The sequence below is a fragment of the Polypterus senegalus genome, chromosome 1, assembly GCF_016835505.1.
Source record: "Polypterus senegalus isolate Bchr_013 chromosome 1, ASM1683550v1, whole genome shotgun sequence".
NCBI lineage: Eukaryota > Metazoa > Chordata > Cladistia > Polypteriformes > Polypteridae > Polypterus > Polypterus senegalus.
The window spans coordinates 318,717,069-318,742,166 of NC_053154.1; the positions used below are offsets into that span (position 1 = coordinate 318,717,069).

The 25,098-nt window shown below is 41.1% G+C and overlaps 1 protein-coding gene and 1 long non-coding RNA gene across 2 annotated transcripts in view; both read right to left on the reverse strand.

Moving 5' to 3' along the window:
* LOC120515652 (receptor-type tyrosine-protein phosphatase eta-like) overlaps positions 1 to 25,098 on the reverse strand; it is a 548,094-nt gene that overhangs the window by 50,044 nt on the left and 472,952 nt on the right. The gene's annotated exons all lie outside the window — the stretch shown is intronic.
* On the reverse strand, positions 1,135 to 16,739 carry LOC120515664. Its single transcript, XR_005630681.1, has 2 exons — positions 16,676 to 16,739; positions 1,135 to 1,334 (listed from the first exon to the last, which is right to left on the reverse strand). It is a non-coding gene; the product is annotated as an uncharacterized LOC120515664 (long non-coding RNA).

Below are 25,098 nucleotides of genomic sequence, written 5' to 3' on the forward strand. Positions count from 1 at the left end.
GGGTCTTCTTCTCATCATTGCACTAAACTATATTAAAAAGGATAACACACTGTGTTACTGCAGATTAGAAAGCAGCATATAATAAATAAAAACACTATTCTATACAGTACGCTGTAGTTTTAAACTAATGAATAAATCTTAATTTTTTTCATAACTTTCTCAAACCCATGTGATGTATAATTTTAAATGTTTTCCTATCATTGCTGTGCCCTGGCAGTTACAGCGAGCTACTTAAGGTTACAGCAGGGTCAGGTCAGTGCTTTGGATTTGGCCAGGCCTTTGTTCCGAGGCCTAATTTCTTGCTTGTTTTTCTTTCAATGAGCCATCTCAAGACACATCATGTACAGCTGACCTGAGACCTTCATATTTAGTTCTAAGAGTAACTGTATGTACATTTCATAACAGACACATTAGTGGCTCACTTAATGCTATTTTAAGCAGCACACTTACACTGATGTGCACTGCAATTTTTTATTTTTGCTGACAGTTCACATAAGGATATCCATTTTAATAGTAAAGACCCAGTTTCATTATACAGGTGACTCACACTAAATGTGAAGTTTACGTCACTGTCAGCATGTTTTTAAGCCAATGGTTGCCAGCCTTAACAAGTCCTGGTGTCTCTTAATTCTTTTGAGGTTACTTTATCAACATACATGAACATCGTCAGTGAAGAAAGTGTTCTGTGACTTTTCTCCCTCCCCTATCCAGAACCAGACATCTGCAGGTCATAATGTTGCCCACCAGCTATTTGTACTGACAGACATGTTTTACTCTTGTATTTACGATATCTACACAAACGCTGGCATTCTGTGAGTTTTGTTGTATTTTGTCTTTTTGTTTGTTCTACTGTCACAAGTCTGTAGTAGACACATAATTAAGGATTTCATTGTACTGTGAGATAAAATATGAACTTACTTTTCCTGATAATCACATGTAGTTATTCATCGCCCACATATTTAATATTATTTGTAAGAAAAATATGTTAATCATTTATTGATTAAATATAAAATCTGCCTCAATGACTGGTTTATCAATTTATGAATCTGTTTATCGTTCCTTCGGTGCCCACAGCTAAATTCTTTTTCTTTTTTTTAACTTGTACAGTGAACTAAAATACACAATAACTGTATATACCATTTTCACTTTGTTTTTATTTAGATCAAATGACGGCAGGCTCTTGTTCACAAATATTCGTAGCTCGTTGCTCAAACTCTTGCTGGTGTAATGTTCTCATAGATTGCCTCTGCTGCATTGTTCTTATAAAACTGATTTGAATTTTGTTTTGATCGGATGACATTCATGATGCAGTCATTCAGGAATATATACTGGTTCTGTAAATAAACAATAACTATACAATTAAACTTACATTGTCATCTTGCAGTGTCTTACATGTGTCTCCAGTGCGTTGTGTCTTGGTTTTCACAGTAATGAAGAGGCAGACAAGATGATCATCCATCACACCAGGAAGACGGAGATCTGAGAGACAGGAGCTTTGTTTCTATGCTGCTTGATTTCCTACTTTGTGTTCTTCTGTGTTTACATTTCCTATATGAGTTGAGGGCACCATACAGTCATTTTCTGGAAGTGGAGAGCTACCACAAGGGCTATTACTTACGATGACCTCCAGAATGGTAAGCACTGCAGTAGGGGACATAGAAGCACTAGGAACGAGTGACCATGATCTCTTTGTGTTAGAGTTCGGCCAAAGCTAATCAACAGAAACAACAAAGTTTGAAGTGTACTTTCAGAAATGTACATTTTTGACAATATCTAAAAAACAGACAAAATTTACAAAAATAAGAGAATGCGGAATAGCAGACTTAACAGACACTAAATCAAAATAACAAAAGTGTTAAAAAACAAGATAAGCTCTTCTTAACATCGAGCTTTTTAGTGACATATCAGTAAAAGTCAACAGCTAGCTGTACATTCGCAGCACACAGACGGAGTACGAAACTGCTGTCCCGTCACTAGCTAGGCTGTTGCTTCAGTGCACTACAATGACGGTTTGCATTGGTTTGTCATTTGTCGAATATACATGGTGTGCCGATGCCAAATGCACTCAAGCAGCAGACATTGAGGTTTACCCTTTATTGTTAAAAATATTTTTGTAGGTGATGATTTCACAAAGAACTGTGGTACATCCAAGTCTCTGATATCAGCTAAAATATCATCGCTATAACAGTACAACAATAAACACGGAATACATTATCAAACAGTATGGCACACAGTAGGACTTCATTTGTCTTATAAAAGTGAACAAGATGACATTTTGGAGGAAACAGCTGACTAGGACAGATGAGGTTTGTTGGAGTCAAATGTCTGTTTTTGTCACAAATGTTCTAATGATCATTGAGTGTAAACACATTTTAGGGTGCTGATGTATTGTTTCTACTGTTTTAATCTTTAGGAAAACTCTTCCAAATATTTCAATAAAGAAAGTGCATCCTATACAAGATTTAAAATATATACTAGCTAAGCTAAGCGAGTGTGTTTATAGTTATATCTTATACAGTAAACACCATCATAAACAGCACTATTCTCCGTGTGCAGCAATAACTAATATTTGTACTAGACAATGTTAAATGAGTTAAAGTCAAATGATCCATCTATTGTCTAAGCTGATTATCAAATTCAGGTTAGCAGGAAAGTGACAAGTGGAATATTTTACCAGAGCACAATGTTCTCATGGCCGCTTTATCCAATCCAACAAGTATTAGCTATGGCCCTTATCCATCACCGAGCCAGTCATGCGCAATCCCACAATCGTACAGTGTAGAATTTATGATCAGATAAGCAGGTTTGAATATGTTTTCACTTTAATTCATTTAGCTTCTGCTGTATAAACATAAACATTTTTTGTACATTGTGTTGGGTGAGTTTAATGCTGATTTAAAATGTCGCACTTGTCACTTTCCTTGTCACTACCCTGAATTTGATAACTGGGTTAGAAAATGGACGGATTTAGCAACTTTTATTTATTTTAAATTCTTTTGTACAAATGTAAGTTATTGTAGCACATTGTCAGTGGGAGGAGGATGTCCTAAAATGAACACAGTACGGGGGAACATATAAATGAACAGTTGACTTTGAAGTCATTACTAGATGGCAACAAGAAGAGAAAAAAGGCCAGATATCGTATGAAGACCACTTAAGGAGGTTGCCACTTAAAGTTACTGCTGTGTACCAGCAATAGGGCTTTCATTAAAATGGACTCAAGGCTTTCAGAAACTGTGTCTGACATTGGCAGTGATCCAGTGATCTTACATTTGGGAGGATAGTTGGGACGAGGGGTAAACTGGGAGTAATAAAAGTATAAACAAATAAAGATAAAAGTAACCTCATAGAAGAACAAACAGCAGACAGTCGGGAAGAAAAAGGTTACAGGAACTTAGGGGACCAGAAGGTGTAAAATAACTGTAGCAGTACTATAATCTAATTTCTTTGGCTTCATTTTTTTTAGTTTTACCATTTAAGTTACATCATTTAATATTAATTTAAAAAGTTAAGGCAGTTTTAGTAATCCTAACTCAAATTTTAACAATGAGGCCATTGCAATGCACGTCCTGTTGAATGTTGGACTTTTTAGATGACGGCTTAGAGAAGCCAGTCTTCTATGAGGGCTACATCTGCAGGAGATGCCAGCTGACCCAAAACCTCAAGCTCAGGGTCACTAAACTGGAGGAGGAGTTGGCTGGATTACGTTTTAGCAGAGAATCGTCAGACCTGGCCCAGGTGTCCTTTAGGGAGATCTAGAATCTAACCAGACTGGTAGAGATAAGTGGGTCACGGTCATAAGGTAAAGGGTGCACACTGTCCAGGGGCATCAACCCCAGAATTGAAAATGTCAGACTGTTTGCAGGTCTTTGTGGAGCTGGGCGGTGTCTCTGAAGATTCTGAAAGATTCAGAAAAAGACAGGTAGTGATAGTTGGGGACTCAATCATTAGGGGGACTGAAGTGCAGGTTTGCTCCAGAGACAGAGAGTCTCGCACGGTGTGTTGCCTTCCGGGTGCACAGGTGGGAGCCCTCTGTGGAATGGTGGATAGGCTCTTGGCCCTATGGGGGAAATCCAGGTATAATTCTCCATATTGGAACAAATGACAAAAATAAGGGTAGTCTGTCAGTTCTGTGACTAAAGTTAAAGAGTTAGGTGCCAGGCTGAGGAGCAGAACTAACAAGGTAGTCTTCTCTGGAGTTCTGCCTGTGCCACCCACCAGTCCACGTATGACTGAGGAGACTAGAAGATTTAACACGTGGCTCAAATCCTGGTGCAAGATAGAAGGGTATAAGTTTAGTGGGGCATTGGGACTCATTTTGGAACAGATGGGACATCTGAACCAGAGGGGCACCAATTTATTGGGGAGGCATATGATTAGGTTAGCTGAGGATTGTTTAAACTAGAAAAATAGGGTGTCAGGGAGTTTAGGACAGGCCAGGTTTAGCACTGTACATGGAGGAACAAACAGTAGTGTAAAAATAAAAATGCACAGTAATGTAAATTCTAACCCAAAGTTTAAATGCAAAAATAAAAGTAAAATACTTTCTAGTATTAAGGAAAGCTATCAAAAATAAAACAAGTGAGTTGTATGTAGAGGACCATAATTATGATGTTATCGCAACAATGGAGACCTAGCTAAATAAAATGATGGGGATGAGTATAACATACAGGGATACACAGTTTTTAACAAGGATAGACAGAACCAAAAAGGAGCTGAGGTTGCTGTTTATGTCAAACAGAATTTAAACTTAAGTCCTCTTCTGTTTGACGATGAGCCCCATCTTAGTGAGGACATGTGGCTCCTCCTGGAAAGCATTAGAGAAAGAGGACTTATTTGAGGAGTGTGTTATAGACAGCACACTGCAGACTGTAACTTCAACACACATCCTTTAAGCAATATTAAAAAGGCAAGTTTACAGGGGGATATTATAGTCATGGGGGGCTTTAACTATCCAAACATTAATTGGGATAACTTTGCAGATAGCGGAGCACAAGAGTTTTTTTATTAATAATCAGTGACTGTTTTTAAAACTGTATGTTAAAGCACCAACACGGGGGGTGAAGCCTGTCTGGATTTAGTATTAAGGGGGATAAAATTAAGGATATAGAGGTGATTGAACCACTAGGGTCAAGTGACCATAACATAATACAATTCTCTGTGTTTTGTAAGAGAATGCATGACAAGACTAAAACTGTTTAGTTTAACTTTGGTAGGACAAATTTTGAGCAAATGTGGCAATATTTAAGGAGGATAGACTGGGATAGGCTTTTAAGTGTGGAAACAGTCGAGGAGCAGTGGAACAGGCCTAAAATATTTTACATGTAATGCAGGACAGGTACATAACGTAAATTTGGAATTAATAGGAAATTAAAAAAAAAACACAGTGGGTTGAGAAAGAGTTAAAAAGGAAGCTGCAAAGGAAAAAAGCAGCTGTATAAGGCATATAAGAGTAATGACTCCAGTGTGAATTGTAGAAGGTATGAGAACATGAGGACAACCGTTAAGAAGGATATCGGGTAGGCTAAAAGAGAGTTGGAGAGGAATATAGCAGATAAGGCGAAAGAAGACCCCAAGAGATTCCATTAGTATTTTAGTAGTAAAAGTACAGCCAAGGAGGAGGTAAAGTGCATCAGGAATAGTAAAGGGGAATTACAAAATACTGACAGTGAAATAACAGATGATCGAAATAAACATTTTTCTGATGTCTTCACAAGTGAAGAAGTATATAAGCTCCCAGCAATAAATAAGACTATTGCAATGGTGATGGATAGGTTGACAGACGAGATTAGACAGTAGTCCCCATGCACTATGATGTTTGTGAATAATATTGTGATCTGTAGCGATAGTAGGGAGCAGGTTGAGGAGACCCTGGAGAGGTCGAGATATGCTCTAGAGAGGAGAGGAATGAAGGTCAGTAGGACCACAAAGTCAGAATACATGTGTGTGAATGGGAGGGAGGTCAGAGGAATGGTGAGGATGCAGGGAGTAGAGTTGACAAAGGCGGAGGAGTTTAAATACTTGGGATCAACAGTACAGAGTAATGGGGATTGTGGAAGAGAGGTGAAGAAAATAGTGCAGGCAGGGTGGAGAAGAGTGTCAGGAGTGATTTGTGACAGACGGGTACCAGCAAGAGTGAAAGGGAAGATCTACAGGACAGTAGTGAGACCAGCTATTTTATATAGGCAGGAGACGGTGGCACTGACCAGAAAGCAGGAGACAGAGCTGGAGGTGGCAGAGTTAAAGATGCTAAGATTTGCATTGGGTGTGATGAGGATGGATAGGATTACAAATTAGGGCGTTAGAGGGTTAGCTTAGGGGGGACGGTTGGGAGACAAAGTCAGAAAGGTGAGATTGCATTGGTTTGGACATGTGCAAAGGAGAGATGCTGGATATATTGGGAGAAGGATGCTAAGGATAGAGCTGCCAGGCAAGAGGAGAAGAGGAAGGCCTAAGAGAAGCTTTACGGATGTGGTGAGAGGGGACATAAAGGTGGTGGGTGTAAGGGAGGAAGATGTAGAGGACAGGAAGATAAGAAAAAAGATTATCTGCTGTGGCAACCCCTAATGGGAGCAGCCAAAAGAAGAAGAAGAAGAAGTAAATGGGACTACTAAAGAGGTACAGATTGATTTGGAAATCGTAGAAGGCGAAGTACTGCTCAGATTAAATAGGCTGAGATCAAGTTAGTCGCCAGGACCAGATATTATTTAAGCTCAAGCTCTTATGAAAGTTAGGGAGTACATACTGTATATAAACCCTTGAAACATATTTACATAGCCACTGTGCACTGAGGAAATGGTGAAGGACTGGGAAATGGCAAATCTTATCCCATTGTATAAAAAGGGTGACCAGGCAGATCCAAGTAACTATAAACCAATAAGCTTAACGTGCATCACAGGAAAATTAATGGAAGGAATTATTAAGGATAAGATTGATCAACACATGGCAAGGACAGCAGTTTACTGAACAGTCAGTTTGGGTTCAGAAGAGGGATGTGATGTTTTACTAACATACTGGAATTCTATGAGGAAGCAACAAAAAGATACAATCAATGTGGAGTAGATGATATCATTTATTGGACTTTCAGAGAGCATTTGATGAAGTGCCACACGAGGTTGGAGGTGGGACATCAAACTAATAGAAGTGGGAGTTCATGGTGATGTTTTTAGATGGGTGCAGAATTGGTTCAGACACAGGAAGCAGAGGGTGATGGTGTGAGGAACCTCATCACAACTGGCCGATGTTAAGAGTGGTGACCAGCAGGGGGCAGTGCTAGGGCCGCTGGTATTTGTAATATACTGTATGTAAATGAATTGGATAAGAATATAAGTAACAAGCTGGTTATGTCTGCAGATGATACCAAGATAGGTGGATTATTTGGAATCCGTTAAATCATTACAATGGGGCTTGGAGAGCACACAGGCTTGGGCAGATTTGTGGCAAATCAGGTTCAGTGTCAGTAAATGTAAAAAATTGCAAGAGGTTCTGCTCAAGCTTTATAACACACTGGTGAGACCTCACCTGGAGTACTGGGTGCAGTTTCGATCTCCAGGCTACAAAAACGACATAGCAGCGCAAGAAAATATCCACAGAAAAGTGACTAGGCCAAGTCCAAAGCTACAGGGGATGAGTTATGAAGGAAGATTAAAAGACCTGAGCCTTTTCAATTCATTAAAAAAGATTAAGAAGTGACATGATTGAAGTGTTTAAAGTGATGAAGGGAATTATTACAGTGGATTGAGACTTATTTTAAAATGAGTTCATGAAGAACAAGGGAACACAGTTGGAAACTTATTAAGGGTAAATTTTACACAAACATTAGGAAGTTTTTCTCTAAACAGAGAACGACAGACGCTTGGAATAAGCTACCAAGAAGCATAGTAGACAGTAAGACTTTTCGGACATTCAGAACTCAACTTGATGTTTTTTTAGAAGAATTAAGGGGAAAGGACTGCCAAGCTTTGTTGGGCGGAATGGCCTGTTCTCGCCGAGATTGTTCTAATGTTCTAATAAGGTGGCCAAGGGAGCTTTTGCACTTTGGATTCTTATAAATATCATTGTTGTGCTTACTTTACATCTAAGTATCTTCCCATTATTCTACGAACAGGAATAGTGCCAGAGCTGTCCCTAGTTATTATAATGTATTCATTTTTTACTACTGAAGAATGTGCATATGCTGATGCTCATGCAAATATGTACTGTCCTACAGCCTTATGTTAGGTTCATTGCGGTCTGCTTTTCGTGTATAGATTCATCTATGCAAATTAAGTGCCATAATTAAAAATATTCTCTTAGGGAGTCACGCAACTGACAGCATGTCTATGCTCATTGTTTGAATATTACAAATAGCAAAAACAATATAAACGTTTGTTAAATGCAAGAGACTGAAGATGGATGGGCTATGGCTGAGTGGATATGTCAGGTCTTCAGGACAGAAATTAGAAAATTTCTTCTATTACTTAAAAAGCTACTACTTAAAAGCAGAAGAAATTTTTACAAAACATTTCAAACAAATTATATACTTATTCATCCTCCTAGCTCAAAACCACAGACAATTAAACTTTTTTTACATATAAAATTCGACACAAGTTGGTTGGAAGCATCGAAGATTCACTGAATGAATTTTTAGAATGTTTATTTTTCTAAATGTTGTCACACACGTGTGCATGGGAAGCAGCTGAAGGGCTTAGGAAATACTGTTTATACATCTGCCCAGGGGGGGGCGGGGTGCACTGACGCTCTTTCTGAGTTCTCTGCAGGTCTTACCCGGGAAATCCCACCAGGAGCAGCCATTTCCAGGAAGGACACATCACTTCCGGTTCCGGCCCCAAGAATGAGGTCACTTCCGGTTCCGGCCCCAAGGATGATGTCACTTCCAGTTCCGGCCCAGAGGACGACATCATTTCCGCCCTCTGTGCTATAAAGCTCACTGCCTTGGCTTAGGCAGGCAGTTCTGTTTTGGACTCTGTTGTGTAAACAACTATTACAATGCCTCAAAGACTTTTGCAGCCGGGAAACCGTAATAAACGGGTGGCTGCCCCAAACCTTTCCGCGTCTCTGGTCTCCACTTATTACAGTGGCGTAGCCGGCAGGATGGTGTCCCCGATGAACCCGGGACACGAACTATCACGGAACCAGGTGGGTGAGTACCGGGGCCGAGTTTCAGGGCGGGGAGTGCGCCAGAGGGTCAGGAAGGACGCGGTGCAGGCTCTGCTCCATGAGCATAACTCGGTGGGGACCACCCATCTCGTGGAGAACGTAGAGGGGACCCACAGGCGTGGGCTGGCTTCTGGGGAACACACACGAGTGGCTCAGTATGCTCTCCTTGGCAGGAAAGCCGAGCTGCCCATCGGGACCAAGGTCCCAGTTAACGATGGGTTGTCCCCAGGCCGGCAGGTGAAGGAAATCATAAACTGGGAGTTTAACCAAGCAAAGGGCTGTCAGAGCAGGCTATGGCTCTCTGGCAACAGGTGGGTGAGTGGCTACGCCATTCGAGTTAACCCCCTTACAAATAGTGCAGCAAGTGGCCTGTTTTCTGCTGCTGAAAAGACTACCCCAGGAATTTGCCCAGCCGGCCTGGGGCGAATTCCATTCTATGGACGAGCTGCTGCAGCTCTTGCAAACCCAGAGGCCGGCTGTGAAACCTGGGAGGGCAGAACAGCCGCTCTGTGGACTACCCGGGAGCTACGACCCACTAAAGCAGTCCCTTCCACGCATTCCAGAGCTTGTTCCGAAGTCGCCGGGCCGTCTGGCTTGCGACCTGTCGGGAACAAGGCGGACCGTAGGGGACAATGGCGGGGTTGTTTGTGTGCCCTTAGCAATCCCCTGGCGGATAAACATACGGGGGAGCTTCTTATTAATGGACATAAGATCACAGCGCTGTTCGATTCCGGCAGTAACGTGTCTGTCGTTGCTCGCCGCTTTATTCTGCCGCAACAGTGGATTAACACTAGAATTACCAGAGCCTACGAAAAACTCGTAATTCCGTCCCACCTTAAACTGCTTCTTAAATCCCTTCACACCTCTCCGCCAGCGCCCTTTGTCTTCTAAATGTGCTGATAAAGAGAAGCCGGCTATTCCATCCCCCCACCAATTTAGAACGTGCACTAACTTCTCTCAGCTCATGCCTTGATTGAGTATCTGGGAGTGAAGTGGAGTTTTAGAGTAAAATAATAGATCGTTGTTTGGAACACACGCATTTCATGTCTGTTCCGTTTCTACAGTAATCTGTGTCAACACATTGTTAAAACAGAAACCTTTTATATTCTAGTAGTAGATGACAAAATGTAGGCATAAACTATATAATGTATGAAGCCTGAAGTCCAAATAGCAAAGAAACATTTTCACAAGAATAACACAATTGCACTTTTATTCAAACATATAACTGCAGAAACAAAAAGCCGCCTTTAACATGCGACATTAACACCAGTTTACTGTAACTGACTCCGTGGCTCAATAGACTCAGCCCCGCTTGGGAATCAAGGTCGTGGGTTCGATTCTGCCCCTCGTTTTGAGAAGTAAACTGCTCTTGTCTTACTGTTTTACAATAAAAGCATACATTTGATTTCAGTCTGTAACAGCCGGTGCAGTTTATGATCCTTGTAAAGGTTAGCTTTTTTTTTTTTTTATTCACTTTTCACTCTCTCAGTCGCGTTCAGAATCAATCCATACAACCCCATCTGACACGGCTGTTTTCACTAAACCGGTTCTGACACAAACGCTGGCGAAGCTGCCTTCTTCGTATCTCACCGTCACTTGCTTTTCGTCTTATTGAGTGTTCCTGCCAGTCCCCAAATGTTGCTGTATGCTTTTTCTTTTGCACCCCAGGACATGCAGAAGAAAGAATGGTAAAGACCAGTAACTTCGGCGCTATATGCAATCATCAGACACTCCCCATCTGCCCGTGTCGTTCAAGCACAGGAACATATATTAGTGTAAAAGTATAACAAAAGTGCACTTTTATTCAAGTGCACTTTTTCCATCGCCTTTTCCTGTAAGAAGCAGTGTACACACTTCTCTCTATCCAGCATACAGCAACATGCGGGACTGGCAGGAACACTCAATAAAACTGAATAAAAAGAAAATCAAGTGACGGTGAGATACGAAGAAGGCAGCTTCGCCAGCGTCTGTGTGTCAGAACTGGGTGGGGGGGCGTTAGTATGCATCGTGGTACAACGCAGAGCTATAGCGCGTCTGTATTCTGTTTCTTTTGTACTCGAGGGCACGCAGAGGAGAGAATAGTAAAGAGCAGTAAGTTCGGCGCTATATGCAATCATCAGACACTCCCCATCTGCCCGTTGTTTTGTTATACTTTTCAATACTTTTATACTGCTCAAACTGGCATGCTCAAAAATACACGTGTAATGCCACGAAAAGTGCACGCAGACACTTCATTTCTCAAACAAAACAAGTGCACTTTTATTCAAAACTACCTGTATAACCGAAGAAAAAAGAAAGCAAGTTACAGTAGGCGATTGATACGACACCTTGCATGGTGCAATGCTAAGAAGTGCAGATTTTCATTCCGTGCTATATGAAATCATCACATTCAAATATTAACAGTTCCCACACACCCAAGGACCGTCCTTCCTACATTTACGACACGTGTACTTGCCGTGTACACACCTCTCTGTGCTTATGGTTTCTATTACACTGAATGAGCACCTGACACAGTACTTTCTTCCCTGGGGGAAGGTCCCGCATCAGAGAATTTCCAGTTCTTGCATAAATTCACACCCGATCTGACGCTGTTCGTTTTCAAATAATATTGCATTAGTGCGATTATATTTTCACATATATTGTCTCTTTCTTTCAGGTGTGTAATAGAAACCACAGCATAGAGAGAAGTGTGTACATTGCTTCTTACAGGAAAAGGCGATGGAAAAAGTGCACTTGAATAAAAGTGCACTTTTGTTATACTTTTACACTAATATATGTTCCTGTGCTTGAACGACACGGGCAGATGGGAGTGTCTGATGATTGCATATAGCGCCGAAGGTACTGGTCTTTACCATTCTTTCCTCTGCATGTCCTGTAGTACAAAGAAAAAGCATACAGCAACATGTGGGGACTGGCAGGAACACTCAATAAGACGAAAAGCAAGTGACGGTGAGATACGAAGAAGGCAGCTTCGCCAGCGTTTGTGTGTCAGAACCGGGGGTTTAGTGAAAACAGCCGTGTCAGATGGGGTTGTATGGATTGATTCTGAACGCGACTGAGAGAGTGAAAAGTGAATAAAAAAAAGCTAACCTTTACAAGGATCATAAACTGCACTGGCTGTTACAGACTGAAATCAAATGTATGCTTTTATTGTAAAACAGTAAGACAAGAGCAGTTTACTTCTCAAAACGGAGGGGCGCAGGATCGAACCCACGACCCCCTTGATTCCCAAGCGGGGGCTGAGTCTATTGAGCCACGGAGTCAATTACAGTAAACTGCTGTCAATGTCTCATGTTAAGGCGGCTTTTTGTTTCTGCAGTTATATGTTTGAATAAAAGTGCAATTGTGTTATTCTTGTGAAAATGTTTCTTTGCTATTTGGACTTCAGGCTTCATACATTATATAGTTTATGCCTACATTTTGTCATCTACTACTAGAATATAAAAAGTTTCTGTTTTAACAATGTGTTGACACAGATTACTGTAGAAACGGAACAGACATGAAATGCGTGTGTTCCAAACAACGATCTATTATTTCGCTCTAAAACTCCACTTCACTCCCAGATACTCAATCAAGGCATGAGTTGAGAGAAGTTCGTGCACGTTCTAAATTGGTGGGGGGATGGAATAGCCGGCTTCTCTTTATCAGCACATTTAGAAGACAAAGGGGCTGGAGGAGAGGTGTGAAGGGATTTAAGAAGCAGTTTAAGGTGGGACGGAATTACGAGTTTTTCGTAGGCTCTGGTAATTCTAGTGTTAAAAGAAGACCAGTCTAAAATGTATACACGGAGATATCTGCACATACAATACCGCCGGTGTTACGTATGTCTCGGAGGAACCCTTCGACAGCTTACCGTGGCGGTGCATCCGGATCCTCCGTTTCCCGTAATCCTCGGGCGAGACTGGTCTGATAGTAACGGCGGTAGTTTAGTAAGCATTCCCCGAAAAACTTATGGCCTCGTTATAGATGACAACGATTCATCTCAAGTTGCTTCCCACGCCGTAATCAGCCGACAGGGAGTGGGGCGGTAGGCCAAGAGAGTGACGAAGACACTCCCGGACCGTCGCGGGCTACTACGTCATCCACTAGCGCCCGCAGCGAGGGAGGAATCTCCGCCCCTTGAGGTCAGACCGACCCGCTCTCTGAGTTGCACTTTCAGTTTAGAGCGACGCCGGCTTCTTTCAAGAGAGAACAGTGGAATGACGACTCTCTGAAACACATAAAGAATGCAGTGGTTCTCGTTAACGCCAACGACGATTTGCCCATGCCACAGGGACCTCACTTTGTCGTTGATAATGATTTGTTGTATCGGGTCGCTGAACATGAGGGGAAGGTCCGAAGTTGTTGCTAATCCCGCGGACCTACCGGCGGCAGGTTTGCGAAGTTAGCACACTCCCACCTTCTTGGAGGCCATCTCGGCTCCGATAAAACATTAGAGCGAATTAAGCTCCGTTTTTCTGGCCGGGATTAATGAGGAGGTTCGCCGCTTTGCATTTCCTGTCCGGAATGTCAACTGCGGCAAATTCCTAGGAGGACCGTGCTCCTCTGGTTCCCCTTCCCCTTATTGACGTTCCCTTTGATAGGATTGGGGTTGACATAGTAGGACCCCTAGAACCCTCAGCCCGAGGATATAAATATATACTCGCCCTCGTGGATTATGCTACCCGATTCCCTGAAGCCGTTCCGTTGCTGCGGCTACCACAAAAATATTGCACGGAACTAGTAGGAGTCTTTTCAGTAGGCATTCCTAGAGAAGTCCTGACGGACCAAGGAACGCCTTTTACCTCGGAAACGCTCAAGGAGACTGCCAAGTTACTGAAAATAAAGCATTTAAAACCTCGTGTATCATCCTCAAACCGATGGCCTAGTGGAGAGATTTAATCAAACTCTCAAGCAAATGCTACGTAAGGTAGTCAGCAAGGATGGGAGGATTGGGACCAACTCCTCCCCTTGTCCTCTTGCATATCGGAAGTTCCTCAAGCCTCTACGGGTTCTCTCCATTTGAATTACTGTACGGAAGACAACCCGGGTTTATTGGATATTTTAAAAGAGGGCTGGGAAGGGGAGGCACAGCCCTCCACTAATATTTTGGAATATATCGCCCAATTGCGCGTAGATTTGATGCAATAAGACCGATTCTAAAAAGTCATATAGAAGAGGCGCAATCAGCACAGGCCCGCCTTTATGACCGTGGCACGACTCTCCGGGAGTTCCAACGGGGGATCGCGTCATGGTATTGGTACCAACTTCTCACTCTAAACTGCTCGCCCATTGGCTAGGCCCCTACGAAATTAAGGAAAGGAAGGGATTGGTTGACTATTTGGTGAAACAGCCCAATCGCCGACCAGCTGAGCGAATATATCATGTAAACCTGCTGAAACCGTGGAAGGAGAGGGGTCCCGATCCCTCCTCCGGACAGCCCTGCTCTCTCTTCGCTGAAGTAAGTTCCCTTAATTTCGCGAGCAGCTATCCCCAGGCAGAAACAAGAGCTCGAAGCAGCTATCCGCTCTGTCCCAGAGGTGGTAAGTGAAAAACCCGGTCGGACCTCTCTGATTGCGCATGACATATTGACTGACCCGGGGGTGATCGTCCGTGAGCGACCCTACAGACTCCCGGAGGCAAAGAAAGTAGAAGTGGAACTGGAAATCAAGCGAATGCTGGCACTAGGAGTAATCGAGGAAAGTAGTAGTCCCTGGTCCAGTCCCATCGCCTTGATTGCTAAGCCTGACGGCAGTTGGAGGTTTTGCAATGACTTCCGTCGGCTAACCAAGTTTCCAGATTGATGCTTATCCCATGCCTCGCGTGGATGACCTCCTCGAGACTGGGACCAGCCAAATTCTTGACTACACTTGACATGACAAAGGGGTACTGGCAGGTTCCTTTAACGGAGTCCGCGAAGGAAAACCGCGCTTAGCACTCCTAGCGGACACTGGCAGTATCGTGTCCTTCCATTCGGGTTACACGGGCCTGCGACTTTTCAGCGCCTGGTGGACAAAGTGCTCCGCCCCATAACTCGTTCTGTGCTGCCTATCTGGATGACGCGTCATCTATTCCAGCACCTGGAAGGAACACATACAGCAGGTCACAGCAGTATTACGGACACTGGGAGAGGCCGGGCTCCGAATCAACCCCAAGAAATGTTTCTTTGGATTGAGGAAGCCAAATATTTGGGCTACCTAGTGGGCGGGGTACTGTGAGGCCACAGTGTTCCAAGTTGCAAGCCATAATGGCCTGGCCCGCCCCAGAAACCAAGCGGCAAGTCCAATCCTTTCTCGGTTTGGCCGGGTACTACCGCCGGTTTGTGCCTCGCTTCTCCGAGAGAGCGGGCCTTGACCGACTTGACAAAGAAAAGAGCTCCTAATACGGCGGGATGGTCTGATAAAGCGGGGCTGCATTCAGTGACTTAAAAGGGCTCTGACTTCAGCACCTATCTTGATCTCCCCTAACTTCTCTCTCCCTTTTATCCTCCAGACGGACGCTTCGGACACAGGCTTGGGTGCCGTGTTGAGCCAAAGCGTCGACGGTGTTGAACACCCGTTATGTACCTGAGCCGAAACTGTTGGACAGGGAGACCAGGTACGCGGCGTGGAGAAAGAGGCTCTGGCGATCAAATGGGCGTAACTCAGCTGCGGTACTACCTCTTGGGTCGCGTGTTCACTCTGGTGACGGATCATGCACCTCTGAAGTGGATGGCCCTTCACAGGGAGTCGAATCCACGGGTCACGAGGTGGTTTCTTGACCTGCAGCAGTACAAGTATACGCTCGTCATCGACAGGGGTCTCTTCATGCCAACGCCGATGCCCTCTCCCGGGCCCACGACCTCTCGGTGCAGGTCGCCCGACCCACGGGTCTGGGCTGAGGGGAGTCTTGTCACACACGTGTGCATGGGAAGCAGCTGAAGGGCTTAGGAAATACTGTTTATACATCTGCCCAGGGGGGGGGGGGTGCACTGACGCTCTTTCTGAGTTCTCTGCAGGTCTTACCCGGGAAATCCCACCAGGAGCCGCCATTTCCAGGAAGGACACATCACTTCCGGTTCCGGCCCCAAGAATGAGGTCACTTCGGTTCCGGCCCCAAGGATGATGTCACTTCAGTTCCGCCCAGAGGACGACATCATTTCCGCCCTCTGTGCTATAAAGCTCACTGCCTTTGCTTAGGCAGGCAGTTCTGTTTTGGACTCTGTTGTGTAAACAACTATTACAATGCCTCAAAGACTTTTGCAGCCGGGAAACCGTAATAAACGGGTGGCTGCCCCAAACCTTTCCGCGTCTCTGGTCTCCACTTATTACAATGTTTAATTTATAAAACAGACAGGAACAACAATTATGGTCAAAACTGTCTTTCTGGATACTTATTAAATAATGTCATTTCATGAAAAACCTCCAATGCAAAAAAGGTTCAAAAGTAAAATTACAACAATATATTTATTTTCTAAATATTTCATAATTTATATTACTCTAAACAAATTCATTCCATGCTGTTTTGCAGATGCATTTGTAAAAAGAAAAGCCAGTACCTCAGACTGCACCATCAGTGGTCTGTGCATTCGAAGGTCACAGACTATTTTGTAAATATTTACTGAGTTAGTCCGGTCTATCTGATGGATGACGTGGTCCAGAGCTATCAATGTTCCTGTGCGGCCAACTCTAGCACTAAAATGAGAAAAAAACGTCAGTTATAAACATTACAAAAAGTCAGTCATATACAGTAGTTTTTGAACCTTATTATTCCAACTTAGGCTGGCAGGGGGTGAACTCTATACTGGCAGGATGACTAACAGGAACCTACCCGGCCCACACTAACACAGTGTGTCCACAGTAACACAGGTGAAGTTGAAAATGCATCTTTTCTATTCATCTTGTCCTTCAATCAAAGTGAAACAGTGTTCTCGACTACCAAATCTTTATGTAAACTTACAGGCACAGGCTTCATCATACAGCATGATGTGACACAAATAACCCAGAGATGCAGGTTACGTTTCCTATAACATACTCCATATCCATCCTTTTTCTTTTTTTTCTGTTTGTTTGTTTTTGACCACCAGGTCTCACGTGGCGGTGAACAGGGGATGTGGGGCTTTTTAAAAACACTGAAATATGACTGTCAAGTGCTAAGACACAAGCTTTACTTTTGAAACCACACTGTGTGATCTTGTCTTTACAGGCTACTTATTTGCATCAGCTAACCTGTACTGTACCTTGAAACACTTGAATATTTCATCAGGATGCATACTCAATATTTTCCACGGCTTCAGGTAATTTATACTCATTTGAAACCTTTTAAAGCAGTTGTTAATCATCTGTCCAATCAAAGAAGTTCTGGTTTAGTGTTTTCTGCAGGTGATATTTGTTCTCCTTGTGCTTTGTGCACTTTGAATTATTTTACGTTTGCTCTATGAACAAAAATCACTCTTGGCTGGCAAACCATGCATGCCCAATGTGAAAGACTCAGCCTGTCAATGTGAATAGCAAAATGATATAAAATGCTCCGAAAATATTAATGAGGACAGATAGCTATGAAACAAAATTGGCCTTTTCACATATATCCATATTTAGAGCCGCCAACCTATTGTGCAATGCATATCTTTTAAACGTGGAATGAAACAGTAACACGCAGTACATAAACATGTAGACAATGTGTAAAATGCACACAAAAAAGGTTCTGAGGTTAATTACAAGAGCTTTCAAGTATTATGTGAATATTATACTCAATTAAATGAAATAACAAACAACACAATACTCCTGTGAGGTGCAAATTATTGCTTGCAAACTGCATGACACGAGGAATTTAAGTAAGAGCAGCATCGGGTGTTACTACAAGATTAAAGATGCCAAAAGAAGGAAAAGGAAAGACGCCCTTATTTGTGAATATTGAACACTTTTAGGTTTTTCAGATGTTTATTTAAGACTTTTCAACAATTAAAAGAATATAAACATTGAATCTCTGTATGCTGATAGCTATTATTACAGTTCACTTACTCATAACCACAGAAACATATTAAAAATGCAGATCTGTAGTGATTCACGTTTAATTCCATGGCCAGGTGACTTCTCGCTCTTTAGAATATCCATTTTAAAAAATCAATCAATCAATCAATCAACATTTATTTATATAGCACATATTCATACAAAAAAATGTAGCTCAAAGTGCTTTACAAAATGAATAGAGTAATAGAAGACACAATAAAAGATAAACATAAGTCAACATTAATTAACATAGAATAAGAGTAAGGTCCGATGGCCAGGGTGGACAGAAAAAACAAAAAAAACTCCAAAAGCTGGAGAAAAAAATAAAATCTGTAGGGGTTCCAGACCAAGAGACCGCCCAGTCCCCTCTGTAAAAAATGTAAATGTGTGCAAAAATCACAAAATAGGAAAGTTTTGAATACAAGCTACGTACATTAAATGAAAAGACATTTTGTAATGTGAAGGAAAATGTTTTATTTAACTGTTATTAAATTAATCAATAGAGAATTTACACGAATTTACATGATCTGGCCAGGCAGTAAAATGAAAATGTTTTATTCTGCCCTTGTTACCATTTGCCAACTGTAAAAAAATGGTAGAGATCAACAAATAACACCCACAATTTGTGTAAAAAAGAGGTCAAATACATGTCATTACTTAATTTATAACTTTAATTTAATAAAGAATTTTTAACAATAAAAACTGAATCAAGTACTCACATTTTCCAAACTTAATTCTCTAATCGTCCACTCTTTAGTAGGAGTCTCCGAAATCAGAGCTACTTGCATATTTCCATGGGTCTGGGAGTTGGACGAAGGCCAGGATTTTTCACACTTTACTTATAACACAATAGTAAAATAGTGTGAGAAGCAGACTACGATGAACCTTTTTTCTTTATGTCCTACTTTAAAATCCATTTGTTTGGAACTACAGAACCTAATTAAAAAAAAATAGTTTGACGACTTTTAACCACAGACGTCAAACCATCCATCTATCCATCCATTTTCAAACCTGCCTATTCTAAGCAGGGTGGCGAGGAGGCCAGAGACTATCCCAGAAAGCATTGGGTGCAAGGCAGGAATAATCCCTGGACAGGGCACCAGTCCATCTTAGGGCGAACACAAACACACGCACACATTTACACTAAGTGTCGTTCCTCCAAACCCACAGACAACATGTCCAGAAATCTGGTAAAAGTACCAGAAGTAACTTTTAATTTCTTCAATAATGTGCACAAAGCACCTCCACCTCCCCGATACAGAATAAATCACAATAATCAATAATAGATAGATAGATAGATAGATAGATAGATAGATAGATAGATAGATAGATAGATAGATAGATAGATAGATACTTTATTAATCCCAAGGGGAAGGTATACTGATATAAATCCTCCTCTCCTCCCAGCAGCTCTGTCACACTCCCTCCCAACTCCGACTCAGCTCACTGGGTTTCCCAGAGTCCTTTAAATAGTTCTTGTCCTTCAGTCCACGTGATTCCACATCACTTCCGGGTCAGATAAAGATTTATATTTTTCTTCAGCCCGGAAGTACTTCTGTTCTTCCATCCCCGTGACTTCGGAGTTTTTGGGCTATACGGGAAATAAAAACCCCCTTGTCTTCCTGCATTGTTGTACGGTGGCCTCTAGGGTCCCCAACAGGGCTTTGAAACCACACTCTATCTCCCATGGTGCCCTGTGGGAATCCTGGGCACTTCTGTGCTGCAGGGGAGACACCATCTAGCGGCCTGGATGTGTCAACCGGGATGAGCTACCAGCCGTCCATCACCAATGACAGTTAACCTAACAGGAAAGTCTTTGGCCTGTGAGAGGAAACCGAAGTACCTGCAGGAACCCCATGTGGGAAAGGGGAGTACACGCAGTCTCCACACAGGGAGCACCCATGACATGAGCCCAGGTCTCCTTATTGTTAGGCAGCAGCCACCATGCCGGCCAGCAGTCATCAAATTAGGACTTATTTCTGTTAATCAGAATGCTTTAAATATTTTCTGTTTGTAAATGTTTTGGGACAGCATTGTGCCGACTCCAGAACCCTGTGTTTCAACAGAGACTAATCTTAATCTCCATGATGTCCTACTTGTATCTGTAATTTGTTTTCATTCTTTGCACACTGATATGCAGGACTGGTTTTCTGTGACTAAAAATTCTTTATGGTCATGCATGCCCTACAACAGACAAGCGTTCTGTCCACGTTTTTTTTTACTGGCTTGAACCTTGTTTTGCCAGAAGGGTTTCTGGTCCACACTGAATGTATTTTGGAAACTGACTTAGTAGGTCCAGAAATTAGACCAATGAATGCAGCTCTTGTTCTTGTTTCTTGAAATAATGTACGAAACATTTCTTCTTTGTCATTTAATTAATTTCTGTTACTCGGCTAAACTGGTAAATATGTAATTAAAATGTAATTGGCCAGATATTTGACTTTTTTAAATGCACAGTACATAAACACACATTACTTTTAAGTTTAAGATTGAATTGACTAATCTATGAAATAAGAACATCAAAAGTCACATACAGTATTAATCTGCATAGAGTAACGAGTTCAATTTCATACAAACATCCCATCTGCAAATCATTCAAAAATAATGTACGCTTACTCTTCCTTTTTCATTGCACTGTGTCAGCATGACCAATGTGTGCACATTCTGCTCCCAGACTATCCTCCAGAAGTCCTTCACGGTGTTTGGCAGGGGGCCCTGAGTGCCAATGAACTCTTTCTTTGAGTTACAGCCCTGGAAAATAAAAATAAAACAAGCGCTAAAAAATGAATTAATTAATTTTAACAAATGCAGTTAGAATATGGGAAGTGTGCATCCCAAAATGACTAAAAAAATTACAAAGTAATAAAACAACATGAGGTACAAAAGTGTCGTACATGTGTTATTATGATCAAACATGAATAAGATATTGTATTCTTTGTGTTAGTTTACATTTTTACTCTTGTTACTTTGTTTTTAGTATCATATTTAAAAACACTAAATTATTTTTTTTATTAACTGGCATAAGCAAATACAGTCAAGCAGTCTATTAAAGTCTCCACACTTTACTATTTCACTATTACTTACTGGTAGGTAGGTGGCATTGATGTAGTCGTCATTCGGGTCACCTTCATGGCCAACTGATAGCTTGACACGAGACTCATCAACTGAAAGTAAAATCCAAAACACCAAAAATGTGTTATAAAAGAAAATATATTTACTAATCTTATACACTTCTTCTTCTTCTTCTTTTGGCTGCTCCCGTTAGGTGTTGCCACAGCAGATCATCTTCTTCCGTATCTTTCTGTCCTCGTCATCTTGTTCTGTCACACCCATCACCTGCATGTCTTCTCTCACCACATCCATAAACCTTCTCTTAGGCCTTCCTCTTCTCCTCTTACCTGGCAGCTCTATCTTTAACATCCTTTTCCCAATATATGTTTATCAAATAATGAATTATTATTTTAATAAGCTGCCAAATTAGGGTAACAGAAGTAGGACACTGTAATCAAAGGGCAGTGCAGTTCAGCCAGTTGCCTATTTATTTAAGACAGAAAGAAGACCAAAACAAACAAGCTGCTGATTTCTACCAATTCACTCGTACAGCTGCACCTATTGTTGCAGTTACAGTATCAGCACATATATCCGTCTTTTTGACTTCTTTTTTCCTTTCTACAGTGTTTTCCTTTAATTAAAAGAGACGAGTCTTTTCATTCCTGCCCCAATTTAAAACAATTACCTCCATGGATTACAACCCCTAAACCTTTCAGCTCCTGAAATTTGCATGGTGTCTTGGAGCACACGGCCAGCTCTTGTCCAGCTAAGACCTCATAATCCCAGCTGTCTCAAGTTCTCAGAGGTCAAGACATTACTGTACAGTAAACATACATGACACAACATAAACTGTACTTTATGTAGGCAGGGTGTACTGTTACTAGTGATAAATGCATTTACTGCTTCACAAAATATGATATGTGCACCCTATGATGTATTTTATGTAGTGTTCCTTAAATTATTTTTTTGTTGGTTATAATAATGTGATCTTGCAGATTTTTGTATAAAAGCCAGTAATTATGACTAAATCAGGGCTAAGTGGAAGTTTATAAAACTTTGCTTTTCAGAGTTAGATTGTTTGGATTGCATTATTAAGTGTTTGTTTTTTCTTTATTTTTATTTATTTGTTGCAGATACTTCAAAATTATACATTTTACACAACTTTCCAGTACATTGCTTATTGAGCTTATTCTAAAAGGGAAAAATACATTATTTTTGAAAAGATGTAGCAGCTGTTTAATGCTATTTTGTTATAATGTTTTACAAATAACAGACTATTTTGAGGTGCTTGTACATAAAGTGCAAAAATCTCCTACTGTTATTGTCATATCTGTCTGTCCACTTGACACAACTTGGCTCCCAGTGGACTAATTGTTGAAATTTAGTGCAGTTATTCTTGAAGGAAATTTATCAACAAAGGTCCATTTTTGTTGGGATACTGCGTGTCCAATACAGTGTTCTGTACACATTGGTGAGATATCAAAATCAACTATCTTACTGTAAATGAGAGAGATTCTGCACAGCCTTGATTACTCATAAATTAATTATGTCAAATCTACCCTTGAGAGAGGCTGATTACTTCGGTGTGTATAATGTTGTATATTTTCCTCTTTCACTTGTCTGACTGCCACTTCTGACAGCAAAACAGATCTACAATAGAAATGATCAAAATGCCAACAACAGTCACATTAGAGGCATATGCAGACCTCTGTCACACATACTCAGCTGCCCAACTGCTCCAGGTACAAGAATTGATCTTTGTGGCATAAAATGTCAAAATTTTAGGCAAGAAAAACAGAAAGTTACTTAGCTTGTCTAGAAATGAGAGTCAGAGAAATGGGGCTCACTAAGTGTGGCTCTGCACATACACACATGTTCATTATTTACTGGACATTACACTAAAACAACCTCATGGCCATATTATCTGCAGACTATAATAATTCAATATTTCACAGGCACTATTGACATGATCTGGCATTTATTTTAGATTTTTTCAGTTTCTTTTTGGACTCTAAATATTATTGAATGTTTGTTTTGGGAATTTTATCAAGGAATCTGGTCATCACATTAGATTTTAAATTCAATGCATTTTTTTAATGAAAATAAAAACTGATCACATTCTCTCAAGGCACCATCATTTTGGAGGACGACCAGGAGTGTGTAATGCGTGATGTCATTACTGCAACGGTAAAAAGATCAGAACCTGATTTGTGGATACTAACTAATTACCAAGCGTTATTCTTTAAGTATTTAAAATGAGGAGCTCTGGTTTTGAACTCTCATCTGTCCCTCAACCGAGTTTTACGTCTAACATTTTAACTAAGGCTTTATTCACTGTTTAGTTTTCTGAAACTATTACTATTTATTTTTTTCATGTCTGGGGCTGTGTTTACTAAATTTTATCTTGCCAGTTTTTACTTTTTTTAGTTATTATTTACAATCCATCTTTTGATTAAACCTCTAATCAAAAACAACTGCTGTTCTGTCAGTCAGAACAACCATAACGTATCAGTCAACCATTAAAATGACTTGCCATCATTATGGTTTATTGCAGGCACCAGTTTTAACTTGAGACTTCAAAACAGATTTTAACCCTCCACCTGAGTACATATTTAAAAAAGTTTTGTTTAAGAAATACAACTACAATTAGTTTTATCCCCCTCCACAATCACCAAGTTAAAAATAGGACATCAATAAATGTAATTTTTATGTGCAGTTTTAGCCTGAACATGCATATATGGTATTGATCTTTAACTAAATGATACTGTAAAATGATATTAGCAAACATATTTATGCACTCAATTAATACATTATATTATGTTATAATTGTTGTTTTTGAATATACCTCATTCTTACAAAAGTATCTAATAAACAAAAATGTGATTATTGACTCTTTTTTGACGTGAGCAGCTCCATTTAAAACATTTTATTAGTGAGCCTACTGCATTTGTAAGGGTTTCATTTTCCTTCCACAGTTAAACCTTTATATGTTTTTGAAATTATTGAAGGTGCTGATTTTGCACTGCCACATTTAAATAAAAACTCAAACAAAGAATGAAAACTGCTGTTACGATTGCTAGTATCCTTCAGACTCTCAAGTGCCTGGTAAGCAATAACACTGACCAAAAAGTCACCTCAACAGACACTAATGGACAAACCTACAGTGCGCATCCGGAAAGTATTCACAGCGCATCACTTTTTCTACATTTTGTTATGTTACAGCCTTATTCCAAAATGGACTAAATTCATTTTTTTCCTCAGAATTCTACACACAACACCCCATAATGACAACGTGAAAAAAAGGTTTACTTTAGTGTTTTGCAAATTTATTAAAAATAAAAAAACTGAGAAATCATATGTACATAAGTATTCACAGCCTTTGCTCAATACTTTGTCGATGCACCTTTGGCAGCAATTACAACCTCAAGTCTTTTTGAATATGATGCCACAAGCTTGGCACACCTATCCTTGGCCAGTTTCGCCCATTCCTCTTTGCAGCACCTCTCAAGCTCCATCAGGTTGGATGGGAAGCGTCGGCGCACAGCCATTTTAAGATCTCTCCAGAGATGTTCAATCGGATTCAAGTCTGGGCTCTGGCTGGGCCACTCAAGGACATTCACAGAGTTCTCTTGAAGCCACTCCTTTGATATCTTGGCTGTGTGCTTAGGGTCGTTGTCCTGCTGAAAGATGAACCATCGCCCCAGTCTGAGGTCAAGAGTGCTCCCCTGTATTATTCATCGTCTCTCCTTATCACATGTCCCTAACCACTTCAACATACTTTCCTGTACTTTCTTAAATATCTCTCCTACTTTTCTTGTACCTCATTTCTTTTGCTGCCCTCTAGACATCCATCAACATTTTCAATTCTGATCCATCTGCCACTGTCCCCTTTACTCCCCATGCCTCAGCTCCATACAGTGAT